Source organism: Stegodyphus dumicola, chromosome 5 (assembly GCF_044657685.1).
Source record: "Stegodyphus dumicola isolate Sdum_Otavi_A_Nest chromosome 5, ASM4465768v1".
In the NCBI taxonomy this organism is placed as follows: Eukaryota; Metazoa; Arthropoda; class Arachnida; order Araneae; family Eresidae; genus Stegodyphus; species Stegodyphus dumicola.
Genome location: NC_140772.1, coordinates 169,434,034 through 169,449,954, shown reverse-complemented (window position 1 = coordinate 169,449,954; position 15,921 = coordinate 169,434,034). Strand labels below are relative to the sequence as shown.

Sequence of the window (15,921 nt, the reverse complement as noted above, 5' to 3'; positions counted from 1 at the left end):
GAATTCTGAATTAACCAGCGTGTTAAACGATCGAGAAATTTTTTCAGATCCATAAATGACGTTTTGTAATTTTCTTTTACAATATTTTTAATCATTAATTAAAACACTTAATAAATATCTGCCACTTTTTATTCTTTAATACACACGCTTAGCTGTAATTATTTTCATTTTTTATCTCCAGATTACATTCGAGTGCGAACGGTTGGTTACTAGCATAACGGGGTTACTGCCAGACAACCATTCGTTTAGTTTTCATGATACAGAAATATATTTCGTATCATTGCAACAAAATGGATCATTTAAAAACAATTTGTGCTTCTTAATATTAGTATTAATATGCACAACTAGTATAATTAATGAAGGCATTTCTAGTGCTATATATTACCTAGCACTTGCTAGAGTATGTCATTTCATGTCTTGCAAACAAAGCACTGCTTGAAAAATAAATTATAATTAGTCGTAATCGTATAAATAAATTCTCATGGAAATACATCATTTACAAACAAGAGTATCGGGTCCAGTCTTATCATAGTTCGGCCAAGCGGATATCTGGTTTCTAGGACATCTGCTGAGCGCTGGTAATTCGGACCTAGTTTAGATCCTGGTGAAGAGCTAGTCACGTGACCATTTTCATGGTTTTTCGTATGTATAACTTCAAAATGACCTAGTTTCACTTATGAAGTTCTCTACGAAAGCATCCCTTCTCTTAGGCAGATAGCCCTGATGTGCTTTACCAAAAACCGTATAAATTCTAAATACTTATCATAAATATTCTGATGCTGTATATCCATGATTAGTTTTTGGCCTTTTTGACTATTGCCATGTTTCGTTGCGTAGACATAGAGCAAAAGGAAGTTTCACTAGATAAATTATATACGTACACTGAGGGGAAAAAAAGATAGTTTTATATCTCCCGTTCTACTGGGCCGATTGACAAAATTAAAATTATGTTTTTCATGTCTCGAAAGCGCGACTTAGGATATCTGTTAGATTATTATTATCATAAGGGCACAGCCCCGATCCTCCTAGCCGGCACAATCCGGCCGTATGATCAAAAAATGGAACTGGCCAGATAAAACAAATATAAGAAAACAAATATACTTTATATTAGATTTATATATAGCACCGTTCCAATATAGGCACTTTCACCCAAAATCGGACCCTTTTCGAAATAGCATACCAATCTTTTCCACATTTCGATTCTACGACTCAAATTATACCTAGCTATTATAGCATTGTTCTAACATAGGCATTTTGACACATTTTGTTTTGGCGCAGTGTATATCTATATATTATATCCAAAAAACTTTTGTGTCGCTTGCAAACAAATTCGTCAATAAAAACAGAAAAATTGTCAAAATGTATTGGCAATATTGAGAGTGTCATAGGAAAATTAAATAATATACGTACAATAATGTAAATAAAACACCAAAGTCAAACGAATAATTTTATCCATATTTATTTCTGTATTTAATTGTTAAACAAAATGCTTATATGTTCTGAAAAATAAAATAACATGTTAAAATAATGTAGTTAAGTGATAGAACAGAAACAGAAGTCACTCCAGGGATCGAACAAGGATCTTTTTGCTCTACTCTTTTATCTTTATGCCTGTGTCATAGAGCCGCTTCATACCTGAAGTGGATTGTTATTATGAAACCTGATACTTCATTTGATACTAAACTGATGCAAAACTTGATAAGTGTAGCATCAAAAATATATTCCTAAGAAAAATATCTGTTTTATTTAGCAAAATATACACAGGAAATGCTTATTAAAATTCAATATTTACTGCTGTTTAATGTCAAAGTATCCAACTACGTTCTAATCGAAAACTTTGAAGAAATTAAAAAAAAAATTACTACTTTATTTTAAAATTTACACATTAAGCTCTTCAAAACTACTTTGTCTCTTCAATCCTCAGAAGCAGAATTATCGTTGTTCTTGTTCTATGTCTCAACCGGAAATTTCTATTTAAAAATACGAAAGTTGATGTCTAAACGTATACAAACTACTCTAAATGAATTTAAAATGAAAATGTTTCATCTGAATACTTTTGGTGATGTTCAAAAGATGATTTTGAACCTTTCTATTTATGATTAATTAATTGCATAGGAACAGGACTAGTTTTGCAATTTAATTTTCACACTTAAAAATATTATCTTTTCCTTCTATTCGTGTTTACATTACCTTAAACCTAGTTTTTGAAAAATTTATTTTTTTCAACTTTTTTCTGTTACGAAAACACTTCAACTTAAAATATTATAGCCATTTTATGAAAATTTCCACTAATATTCTATGAAATATTGTTAGTCAAATTAACTAAAAATTTAGGTTTATGTAAATATCTAAAATTTTTTCAGACGATTTTGTAAATGAGAGACATCTTCCCAAAAATAGCTAGTGTATGTACTCAAACAGGTCTATTTAATAGATATTTCACGTTATCACTTTGATTTTGGTACTTTTAATTCCTTATACCTTAACAAATATAAGTGACAAAAATAAAAGCGAAGTAATAATAAATATTTTTGTGATAGCATCCTAGTAATCCCGAAATTTAACACATTTTTAACTGAAAATGTAAGACAAATTCAAAATTTTAACTTTATATAATGTTTCTAACCTGTGTCTATTATTTTAAGTAATGTTATGCTAAATAATACTAATAAAAGATTTACTTGTACTATTTTCCAAAATATGGGTATCGAACGTGGTCGTAAACCTAAGACCAAGTTGTTGGTAACCTAAGACTACACAATTTTAGGAGTTTAATTGCTCGAGCGCAAGGTTCCGAAAAGAAGCACATATGGTTACAACGACGTGTGTGTGAATCCCTGCGTGAATTTACTAAAAGATTCTTTTTCAAATGTAGAATCATTGTACTGACTGTCTCAGCATGTAATTTTAATCTTTAAATCAAAATCAATCTTTCTTTAATCTTAATTTTAATTATTAAAAAGTTTCTTTCAAGCAATGTAATTAGTATTCATCAATAATAAATAAATATATTTTACAAACGGGGCAGTTTTCACCGGGTTTAATTGCGTAGATAATGAATGATAAAAAGATGGTTTTACGTCAGAAGTAATATATATGTGACAAAAATGATAAAAATTCTTCAACAATCTCTAATGTTTGTTTAGTTTTACTAATTGCTTTTTAACATGAATGTCATTTCTAAATAATTATGATGGTAATAATATTTAAACACTGTTCAAGTCCCCGTAAAACATATGGGTTCACACTTTTTTGATACTTCTACTAAATTTATATTAGGAGATAATATAATCAATAGTTCTTTTTTTCATGGTAAGATTGTTACGGCTCCAGTAATGATATATTTTTATGAATGAAAACATTTTATTTCCTAATGATTAGTTTGCATTTTATTCCAGCGATATTTATGACGAGATAAGCCTTTGGTGTCGTTCCGCATCTAGGAATTAACCGAAATCGCTATCAAGTGTTAAAACTAAAAACCGAAAATCAAATTTTAAATGTTTTTTCTCTTTTTACTTCCTTGTACGAAGTAAAAAGGAATTATTGTAATCGTGAAAAGTTTCATTCAGCATATTTCATCGAAAATATCCATTTTTACCGCTTTTGAATTCAATTTAACGATGTTTTTGAGTGATATCTGTACATAAGGACAGCATAAAAGACTCCTTTCCTCCAAAAAAAAATTATAAAACTGCTTTGAAATGAATTCTGAAGAGAATTTTTCTTGGCGTCTGTACGTAAGTATCTCGCATAACTCAAAAACGAGTAGCCTCAGAACGTTGAAATTTTGTATGTAGGACTACTAAAGCATGTAGATGTGCACCTCGTATTTGGTTGCAATCGGCTGCGCCAAACGTATATAAATATATTTATATAATATCCACTCTGTTACCCGGCTCAGTGATCTCAGTTTCTTTACTCTTATATTTTTGTAAATTGTATATTTTTTGCTTTAAAAATGATTGAATTATGTTGTTCTTATCTTCCGGTTAAGGTTTTGATGCCTTTAGTAAATCTGTATGCAATATTTTTAGAATTATCAACAATTTTAAAGTTGTTTAAGTGCCGCTAAGCCTAATAATTTTTTTGATGGCGGCCATTGCTTTTTTACATTTGAAACAGCAGAGTAGTGGATTTGTTGCCAATCTAGAGAAACGTAGCTTCGCAACAACGAAGGTAACGCCTTCATTAATTATTATTGCGAATTAAATCATGCTCAATCCTTTCTGGAATTTTTTCGACTAAATAAGTGTTTAAGATTTACTTCGTAATTTTTAATACAGATATTTTGAGTTTTTATGTATTTTTGCCTTGTCGCGAAGTAAGAACTGAATTAATTGAATGAGAAATACTCAATCGTCTGTGAAAAACTGTTTCTTTTTGTTTTGTTTGCTTAATTTCTTTTATACATTATTATAGTATTTGAATAGAACATGTGGCAACTATTAGATAATTCTTTAAATGATATAAATTTTGTGCATTCTGAGTTATAATATGAACGAAATATAATACTGTTAAGTGAAGCTAGCGCCATAGTGTCGCTGTGGTAAACAAATAGAGTGAATTTTAAAGAATGCATTTATTCTATTGTGGTTTATGCGCTGTCGGCGAAGTAGATTTAATTCAAATCCAATAAGTTTAAATGAAATGCAAGAAAAAATGCGTATAATTTAATACTCCGTACAGGGAAGTCATGTGGTGTACAAATCAGATTTTTTATTTATAGCTGTGCTGATGAAACTGTAATGAATACACAAATCAATATCGCATCTGACTTTTATCATTTATAAATACAATAAAAATTTACGAAACTCAATCTCACGCCTTTCTTTTCCCAGGTCACGGTCAGTTATATGGGGCACACAAGGAAAAAAATTAACGAGTTTTTCCCACTTTACGTATCAGCCGCGGCTGCGGATATCAGATGCGGAGACAAGACGGTTCTTAGTGAAGATGAAAAGAAAATTCAAGAGATCATCTCAGCGGTACTGAACTTTCGTACGTCTGGTTATTGATGGCATTCCAAAGGATGAGTGATGACTATTTTATTGCTGTTAGGTCCCTTTTTATTTTCTGGACGAAGCATATCATGGTAGCTGTGCTTTACTTAGAAAATGAAGGTGACTTTGAACATATAATGCACAGTTAAATTTGGATATATATTGAGATATGTTCAAAACATTACATGGACTTCTTTGTCTTAAAGATGTAATTCAGTTTACGCAGATAACTTGTCTTTCCGTAGGCGCAATAAGTATTTCGGAGGATAAATGTCACATAATTATTTTTATAAATGGCTTTATGTGACAGAAAATTACTACTATGACCCTTATGACAGATTGGTGTTATGAAAATGTTTTACTTTACTATCTACAAATTAGTAGCACTTATATCAAAACTACTTTATTTTAGAAGCAGAGCCAATAATATTTTGCATATTTAGTCAGAAAGTTACTGACTGGTCAGTATTGTCGCTGTGTGAAAGTGTACCTTGCTTTATTCATATCTTAAATTATAAAAATATATCTGCAATCAATATTTCAAGAACTATTAAATCGTGCAGACGTTTGCAACATCCTTTATGTAAGCTTCGTTTTTCATTTGCTTGCTCAGAAAAGGTAATTGACCGAGTGCCATGAACTAGCAGCGGAATTCAGCCGCAAAAAGACATATGCAAAATAAACAAAAAGAAGAATCGCAGAGGCAATGTAACGGGTAATCAGTTTCATGTTCATTAGCTTACTCTTTTCCAAAGAAAAAAAAATTCAAAGAGTGAGGTTCTTTCTTGCGGACATGAAAATTCAGTTTCTGTTCACGTTTGGAAATATATGAAGGCCTTGAGAAAAATTTTAAAATCTTACAAACAAATAATCTTCAAAGTCTAAATAAATATATATCATTCTTCGAAGAAAACTGTATGGGATATGACTCGCTGCCTATAGGAAACGAAAAATCTTATTAATCAAATACTCATTACCAGACTTTTGAAGAATCATGATTTGGAAAGGAAGTAAAAAAAAACTTTTTATATTTAAGTGAGAAAATCAGCTTTAATAAATTAAATTGACCTTCCTCCTTATTTTATCTCCTCGTAAAGATGTATATTTAAGTAAAATTAATAGCGTATATTAAAACGTGTTTATCATAAACTGAACGAGAAATACGTTATAAGTTTTCAGCCTTTTGAGATGACTGTAATTTAAAAATGATCATAAATAAGCTATAAAGGAATAGGAAAAAATAAGAAGGAGATCGACAAACTCTCTGGAATATGGAATAAAAATATTGTTTTGTATATATAGGATGAAATACTGTTATTTTCATTCAAAACCAGATGCCTTACGTGCGGTGAATTATTTTTAACCGACTTGAATTGCACTTTCAACAACATAATCACGGAAGCGGCCACGGCCTTCTTCATGTCGCCATCTGAAGAGAAATGTTTTCTGCATGATTGTGATCTTAGAGATGAGATCAGCCAAGAAATATTTGGCGATGATTTCAGATTATTTGGAGGGTATTTTAGTATTTTTTCGCCGATGTTGATCACAAAAAATCTATATAGGGATGGCATGTATAATACTGGAAAAGAGAAAGAGAATCTAACACTTTTCTATCAGCTTGTACAGTCCAGGTGGGTTAACTTCTATTTGTATACTGGAGTAGCAGGAAACTACACAGGAAAAGCGTTCACGTACCCTTTATTAACTCTTTAAAATTTACAATGCATCAACTCGACGCCAACAAACTTCGTCTTTAAATGGGCGGTAACTGAAAGTCAGATAATTGAAATTAAAAGTTAAAATGTTTAACAAGTGATAAACTAACCTACAGGGCTCAGCGAGATCCCGAACTTAAACCCCCTTCTAAGCTACTGGCAGCAAAGCAATGCAATTAAGCCACTTGAACCAGCAATAAGCAAACGTACCTATGGCAGAGACGGTAGCTAGAGCCTAACTCTTTCTCCTACCGAAACTCGACTTTTAACTATTTCCTTTAAAATAGATAATTTGCATTCATTTACGCGCGCTACAACATTTAACTATTCTGGCACTGACAATTAGGGAAATGAAGGCTTATAGGAAAATTTCCAATAAAACTACTTTAAAATATTAGTTAAAATAAATATAGATCCCTACAAGGTCTTAAAGTTTTACTTCAAATATGAAATGTCAATGATGGGTATATTCATTTACTGACTGTATATATATATATATATATATATATATTATGGATTATAGTCAATTTTATTTAATAAATATATTGATTCAAATCAAGATTTAAGTAAAAAATCATTGCTACTTTGTTCAAGATGCTAAGAAATTGAAAAAAAATGTGAAATTTTCAGTGATCATGAATTTAATAAATTTGTCAGTATTAGTCGAAGTAATAAATTCAATACTCTATTTTAAGATAAATAATCTTCTTGTAAATTTATTTATTCAGTTATCGTATATATATGCAGTGAATCGGCATCTATATAGTTTTTCTTATTTCTATATAATTTAATTACAGCTTTCCCTTTCCAATAGATAATATACAATATGAGGTATACTTTTCTTATGCACACAAATTATGGATTATAGTCAATTTTATTTAATAAATATATTGATTCAAATCAAGATTTAAGTAAAAAATCATTGCTACTTTGTTCAAGATGCTAAGAAATTGAAAAAAAATGTGAAATTTTCAGTGATCATGAATTTAATAAATTTGTCAGTATTAGTCGAAGTAATAAATTCAATACTCTATTTTAAGATAAATAATCTTCTTGTAAATTTATTTATTCAGTTATCTTTATTAGAAAGAAACTTCAGTAAACTGTTAGAGGCAGGCGAATAATAATTCTTAAGCGAATGCGCAAATATATGACAGAAACTTAACAGAAACAGGAGTTAACTAAGAAACTTCTCTCATAAAATACGTTGCGGTATAAATTTTATAAGAAGAATGAATTAAATACATTGTAAATTATACTGCGTTTTGAATTACTTTGCATGACATTTTTAAAAAAATTATAATGTGGAATTCATCATAGTGAAAGAAAGTTAATGAACATATTCTGCATTGCGAATACTTATTACATCTCTTTAAATAAATAAATTAAAAGAAATAAAAGATTTCATTTCCAGCATATATGTATTTTTATTACACCTAATTATAAATACATTATATCCAATGTATTTGTGATTAGAAACATAAATTAAAATATGGCACCTCAAAATTCGTACCAACTATCAAAATTAGCAATTTGCTGAGGAAGACAAATTAAATATCATCTGTTTCAGAACTGGTTACAGATCTCATAATTAGCAATTTGCCAGGTAACGTGGATGAATAATGCTGTGGTGGTGCATTTTAATATAACGCAACGTTTGTAACATGACGCGAAAATGGAAAGAGTAGACAGTGTAGATATTACTAATGTTAAAAGTAATAAAAATCGCATGATTCTATATCGAAGTAATATATCGAGGTAATTTAGAAATTATTATAATTTTTATCAAAAATTATCGATTACATATTTCAAGAAATTAAAAAAACTAAAAATTAAATTATTATAATTATTTTTATTGCTTTTAAATAATTTAGTAAGGAATAACAGACTGATTAAATTTCATGCTTTACCGAATGGTAAGAATAAAAAATTTTCTTCTTAAATTTTTGAGGCCAACTAAAACATAAACAAAGAATCTTGTAATTAAGACACAATAACACGCCGAATAAATACTAATTCAGAAGTCAAACAACAAAAATCAGCGTAAAAAGAATTACATAAGAATAAAAGAATCTTGTATTTTGCCCAGGTGTGAGAAATCATATGAATAATAAAAGCATGGTAGAGTAACGTAATGTAACATAAGATATCAAAAATATGGTGAGATTGAAAGACATTTTCAACAGCAAACCTGTGCCTAAACTGATAAGAGCTTACCTGCAAATATTCTCTGAACTAATGTAGTTTTCAACACTGTGGGATAAATAAAATAGGATGTCAAAATGCGTGTCTCAAGCGTTAACTATCGAAAATACAACATTGAACATTTTGCGAATGGATACGTTTGACATCGTTTCTGTGTGGATGCACTTTATCGACGCCCTTGACATTGATTGCCTTTTATATTGCCACACACCTGTCTACAGCAAGGTTATAAATTCTTAAGAACTGTGCATAAAAATTTTGATTTTATCGCGAAAACCCAAATCATTTTCTCTTCCGCTGTTTCAAGAAATTTAAGCACTAAAACGTATATCGCTGTTTCAAACAACTTCCTATTTGAGAGCTAGTTTTCGAATTAATCTTTTATCAATGCAATCAGAACAATGGTGTAATGCCACTTAAAACTATCTTAGAGATTGTTTATACAAATTAAAGAGAAATTTGATTTTTGGCGTTAGAAACGTGTTTAGAGGACACCTTTATGCAGATATTTTGGTCCATTACATTATATTACGTTACTTTATGTAATTCGAATACATTTTTTTATTTCATATGACTTGGTAAAGAGATTGTCAAGGCGCGGAAATTCAGCCTTTTAATGCCTCATTCAATATATCTCGGAAAATAGCGAACTGTTATTCCACACAACGTAAATCTTTATTTATCTTTCAATTAAAGCTGTCAACGGAACGATATAAAATTAATTAAAGTACTTCCTAAATAATTTCATTCCCTAATTTATTTTAATTATTTTATTTATTAAATAATGTTGGTGTAGTTTAAATTGCATATAGTTTGCTATCCCATACAGTTGATGGTTCGCATAAATATTTGCAGCATTTTTACAGTCAAATATATTCTAATATATATTATATACCTCGGTGACGGCTTTTCGTATGCTAACATTTAGCATACAGAATATCCTGGAACGCCATATTATAGGATGGAGTTTTCTCTAAGGTCCTTTGAATGGCGTTTTCCAACAGCTGTGACATGTATAACAAACATGCGAGGAGCCTTAGTTAATATATTTCTATTAATACACTCTAAAGTTTATGTACTGCTATATGCAAATTTCCGTAGACATATGAAAGTTTGAAGATATGTTTATGAGCGGCTTTATAAATTTTATTTAATCTTTATTTATAAATTGTGATTTTAATCTTGAATTGAGAAGAATAATAGTATTATGTCTATTTCCTCCGAACTATTTTTACTCCAAAAATAGTTGTCTTATGACATTTGAGCTGAAGAGTTTCAAATTTTCTCTTCAGCTAACTTGGATTTCAGATATCTTTAAAAACCCTAATATGGAACATTAAAGGAGATTTAGGAATATTTGTTACTGATATTTATATGAATTATTAAATATTTTTTAAGTATTTCGGTTTTTACACTTGTCAGAAAGATACGACTATAAATTGAAAGGTAAAAAAATAAAATAAAATAGAATGTATAGTCAATAATTAATAGTATGTTTTTTCTAATATATTGATCCAAACAGAAAATGCAACATAGAGAAAAAACAGTTCAAATGAAATAAGAACTTGTCACACAGAAAGAGAAATACGAGGAAATAATTTTAATTTAAAACATTAAAAGTCCCCAGTGGAGGGATACATAAAGAGTATAACAAGCAATATATGGTTGACGACAAAATTTCTGATCGGGCCGCGTCATCAGTATTTGGGTGACATTTCTTTGGGTACTTACGAGGTAAAGTAGGTGCTTGAAAAAATAATTATTGAATGTTGAAAGAAAGAAATCAAAATGATTATTGCCGATAGCTAAGTTCATTCCGGTTGTAGAGACATTAGGATATTTTGAAGCAGGAGACGTGAAAATTTAGAAACACCCTCGCCGGGACTCGAACCTCTTTAATACGTGCTGAGTGTGCTGATTACTACATCACGAAGGCATGCTAAGAAGGCGTTAGACATACCTTATATACTCCCCCTTTTGAAGGGCGAGTGGGGATTAGGGAACCCAGTCGCCAAATCCTGGTGGTGGAGAATCATCATCCACCACCTTTCTTATTTCGGAAGCCACTGTAGAGACACTACGTTATTTAGAAGCAGTATATCCGAAAAATGAGTAATGCCCTCGCCGAGACTCAAACCACGGACCTCTCGAATACGAGCCGAGTGTGCTGACCACTACACATGAAAGCATGCTAAGAAGGCGGGTGAAATACCTTATAAAGTAATAAGATGCAAACTAACACAGACATGTTCCTTTCCAAAAGAGAGTTTTTAAACGGCTCTTTTTGCTCGTTAAGGAGCCTTAATAGTACTTTACTTTTTATTATTACTATTTTAGATTTATGTGTAAGATATAAACTTCCAAAATAAGATATCAGATGACGACAAATAATGTTCTCTGACATATAAATTGAAAGGTACATTTATTTTAATACATATATGGACCTATTCAAAACTCATAAAATTGTATTTTTTATATAAAAAGTGTTGAAAACTTGAGTATTTAGTGCAATTTTGTTTCTGATTAAAGCCTTCACAACCATACATTAGGCTATGCAAAAACACATGAAAAACGTATAAGGTATTCCTCCCGCCTTCTTAGCATGCCTTCGTGGTGTAGTGGTCAGCACGCGGACGAGAGATCCGTCATTCGAGTCCCGGCAAGGGCATTGCTCATTTTTCATCTCTCCTGCTTCGAAATAAACTAATGTCTCTACAAACGCTTTGCAAAAAGGTGACAAACCATATTTGCAAACCAAAAGTAATGAATCCGAAAGTCAATAACAGCTAAATCCTGGCAACACTTTTATATTTTTTCCGATGTTTTTATAACCTACGAGGTTTTTTTGCAGTTATTTCATGCTGTCGCAAAAGTCCCAAACATTTTACAATAATTTTAACTGAAGCAGTTCATTTATAAAGATAGTCGCTCATCTCATATCTACGTCATTTACGGGTCAGCTATAGCTGCAGATATACAAATTTAAATAGACATCTTAACTTCTGAACTTAGAGTTTATCCATACGAATCAAAAGATAAACGAGTAAATTTTATCAGATATCCAGGTTTTTGCCAAGTTTTTTAAGCGCAAACAAAATTCCAAGGTTCACCTTTGCTTTAAGGATCACTGAACGCTATAAGGTGACAAAAGATAGCGCAGGGATTTGAAGACAGTTGCAAGAATAGCTGCCTGGTGAGAAGAAACTCATGAAAAATACTCCTAGCAAATGAACGTGAACACGTACGCAAACATACATACACACGTATAAAAACAAATTCAAGGCTAAGTTGCTTAAAGATTCAAATTTGGAACACGTAAAGCGATTTTCACTCATATCTGAGGCGTGACTAGCCTTTTCTATGATACATATTAATGAGACAAGAAGGATTAATAATACATTAAAATACAATTACAGGTTTAAATTGTCTGAGCGATTCAGAACAACTAAACTCATATCTTTTCTATATCAATGAGTAGTTAGCTATATGATTAAGACACACTAAGTGTAAAGTACAAGTAGTTTCAAAATAAACAAATATTATTCTAAGCATCTGTTTATTTACCTGTACTAAAATATGCATTTGTAATTAAAGAATAATTATATAACTAATGTAGAAGTTTTCAGAAAGGGGAGATACCTGTATAATAGTGCAAAATATAATTAATCTAAAAATAATGTATATTTAATGCAGATATCTGTTTAGCTTTCATGAAAGACTTAATTTATGTATTGCTTTGCTTAATGAAAGAAATCGGAAGACGGTTTTTACGTTATCGAAGAGTCTGGCATTTAATCTTGAATGAGCGAGTAGATTTGGAGAATATTTACTTCATATTTTGAATATTTACAAAGAATTTTGGAACGAAATGAGTGAGCTTAAATGGTCAAGCATTTTATCCCATTTAAAGCATTACAAATGAGCCACAATAGAAGGAGGACAGTGACCAGATAACAAAATGACAATAATGATCTGCCTTTCTCATGAAATCACATAACATTGAAAAGTTAAAAAGAAAAGTTTCTTTTATCGCTGTAATTTCCTGTACCTACTACCATCTTGAGAGGTATAAGAGTATTTATTTCAGTTTTGAACACCTTCCACCAATTAACCCTCCGATCACTCATCACCTCTGATCGCTGTCACCTACCAGCCTTCTACTGTACTCACATTTTACATTATAAGTTGTATGCTTATTTACACATTTCCCTCTTTTGTTATACTTAAGTATAGTTTTAAGCTTTATGCTTTACTCGGTATAATTCCATCTGTAGGGAGATTAAAAAATAACTGACAAAAGTGTAAAGGCAGCTAGAATGCACCGAACAAAGCAGATTTTGTAATGGAATGTACACTGCTCAAAAAAAAAAAAAAAAAAAAAAAAAAAAAAAGGGGGAAAAAAAATGGGACAGTGCTATATCTCCCGTTCTACTGGGCCGATTGACAAAATTCAAATTGCGTTTTTCATGTCTCGAAAGCGCGACTTAAGATATATATTAGATTTAAATATAGCACTATTCTAACATAGGTATTTTGACACAAAATCGGACTTTCTCTGAAATAACATATCAATTTTTTTCCATATTTCGATTCTACGTCTCAAATGATGCCAGAATACCAAGTTTAGTAAAAATCGTACGAGTAGTTTTTAAAATATTAGCTCTCAAAATTTTAGCTCCTCAATGTTAATTGGATTTGGCAAATATTTAATAATATCTCTTTTTTTATTAAACTTTTTTTGATTTTTTCTCTCACATTTCGAAATTTAGGTTTATTCCAAATAAAATTTATGCATTTTTTGTGTTTTATTTTTTAAATTCCAATTTAAAATAATTTTTATAAATTTTTCGAAAACATTTTTGAATTATAACCTATAAAATTTTTACCATCATCTTAAAGTAGGTGTATTTTTAAGCATATCTGCAAAAAATTAGACTTTTTTATTCAAAATTTTCTAAGATATAGACGAATTTACATATTTTCGAGTTTTGAAATTTGGCATCTTTTTTTTGAGCGATAATAACGCCAAATGTGGTCTATGGATTTTTGTTACAGTGAATTGCCACAGCTATTTTTAACCTTAAATTTCAAGTAAGATTTTACAGAGAATTGATTATATAACATTTTTTCTCTCAATGAAGCGTAATAAATATTTATTAATAGTATATGAAAAGCTATTTTTTAAAATTATATATGACATTATTCAAATTTTTAACTATTGTTTTAAAAATTTCTATCTATCTTACTTTTAAAAAAAAATAAGAGTAAATTTTTACCTTCGGCGTTTTATCGTCTGCTACTTTACTTCGTTTAAATCAAATTGTCTAAAACTGAGAATTTTCGTTTCATATTTATTTGAATTTTATGACATGAACTGTATAATTTATTTCTAAACAAACTGTTGCTTTTGAAGTGGCTGAAAGAGCGGCTGATACTATCAACCACATTTTTAAAGCACAGTATATTTTTATAGAAACATAATATTTAGAATAATCATTTTTATAAAAGTCAAATTATGATATAAACATACAGCCCTCTAGAGACTGAATTAATAGAAGTTCAATGGTTATATAGAAATGATCTGCAGCTACGTAATGGCTGGATAAGTCAGCAGATTTTGTGGACAAGTAAGAATAATTCTATAAACGCCACCCAACATTCAGGATTCAATTAACAACGAGGATACGATGTTTATTAAATGAATTTAAGAAATTTTAAAACATAAAAAACCAACTCATTTTTATCCTAAAATGTATTTTTGTGCGTAGCGTATTTTCATTATATCCTTAAAATTCTAATTTAGAATGTAATTTTCAAGAACTGAATCCTAATCATCAGTAATATAATTAGTAATTATTACGGTTATTAATAAATCCTTCTTATAAAGTAATTGCAAATATTTCAAAAAACTTTCTGTCTGAATGCAAATATTTTTCTATGCAAATATTTTAAATTTTATATTAATCAAGATTGAACACGATATTATTTATTTGCACTTGAATTCTTACTGTCAGTTCCAGTAGAAGTTACAAATCAATTATATTTAATTAAGGATTAGATTGGATTGTTTAATTATGGCAAAGCACACGAGGGCTATCTGCCTAAAGGGAGGGATGCCTTCGTGGAGGACTTTCTATGGTAAACTGGCTTGTATACACGTTATACATGGGGAAAACCACGAAAACGCCGATGCGGCCAGCCCGTTCGCGAGATTCGAACCTCGGACTGAACTACCAATGATCAGCGTCTTTACCGCTCGGCCGCTGGTGGGCTATTTAATTAAGGAATGACCATCTAAGTTTAGAAACAGCGTACCGTAACAGCAATTCAATTATTGGCGCCGTATCTTTTATGTTACTCCCGATTGGCAAGCTACATGATTTTTAATGAGTATTCGGGTTTTGCTAGTAACTTCCCTTGGAAATCGCGCTTAAACTAAGTTAGTTGGTTATTTGAACAGAAAGAACATGGGAGCTATTTGATTAAGATGCTTTCACAGAGAACCTTTCTAAAGAGAACCTAGAAAACTATGAAAACCAACCATGCAAAGCCTGGGTTAAACTTCTCAACAAACAATTAGTATTTAACAATCTTCAAATGCTAGACAACTGGTGAGGCTCCAATTAAATCTCCAATTTAATATTTTATTTGTAAATATTTTATTGTTATATTCTTAGACGCAAAAAGCAGAATTTGTTAGTAAACTACCAAGTCGTAGTGCAAATGAATATTCAATTTCTTTTGCAATAATTGTATTCACTTAATAGTCTTGGAATATGAGCTAAAGAAGGAACGTTCTCGGAAGATTAAAAAAGTGTTTAAATCCAGTGATATTACGTTTGTCTTACAAGCTCAGGATCAAAAAGATTCTGCAATTGCCCGAGTAGTTGACTTGTAAATGGCTGTGAATTAAGCAGATGACTTTTAATCTTACATTTTCAGTCAGAAAACGTATTCCAAATGTTTTGTATTGCATGACAATGCATCTTTTCATT

General features: G+C 30.4%; 1 protein-coding gene across 5 annotated transcripts in view; it reads right to left on the bottom strand.

The window, feature by feature from the left end:
• The window catches only part of LOC118194985 (lysosomal cholesterol signaling protein-like), a 203,376-nt gene that overhangs the window by 79,958 nt on the left and 107,497 nt on the right, over positions 1-15,921 (bottom strand). Inside the window, exon 1 of one of the 5 annotated variants that reach the window (XM_085817365.1) lies at positions 8,939-9,077. The exons of the other annotated variants lie outside the window; for them this stretch is intronic. The gene's annotated coding sequence lies outside the window, so the exon portion shown is untranslated. Of the gene's footprint in view, positions 1-8,938; positions 9,078-15,921 lie in introns of those variants that run through there. 5 annotated transcript variants of the gene reach the window in all.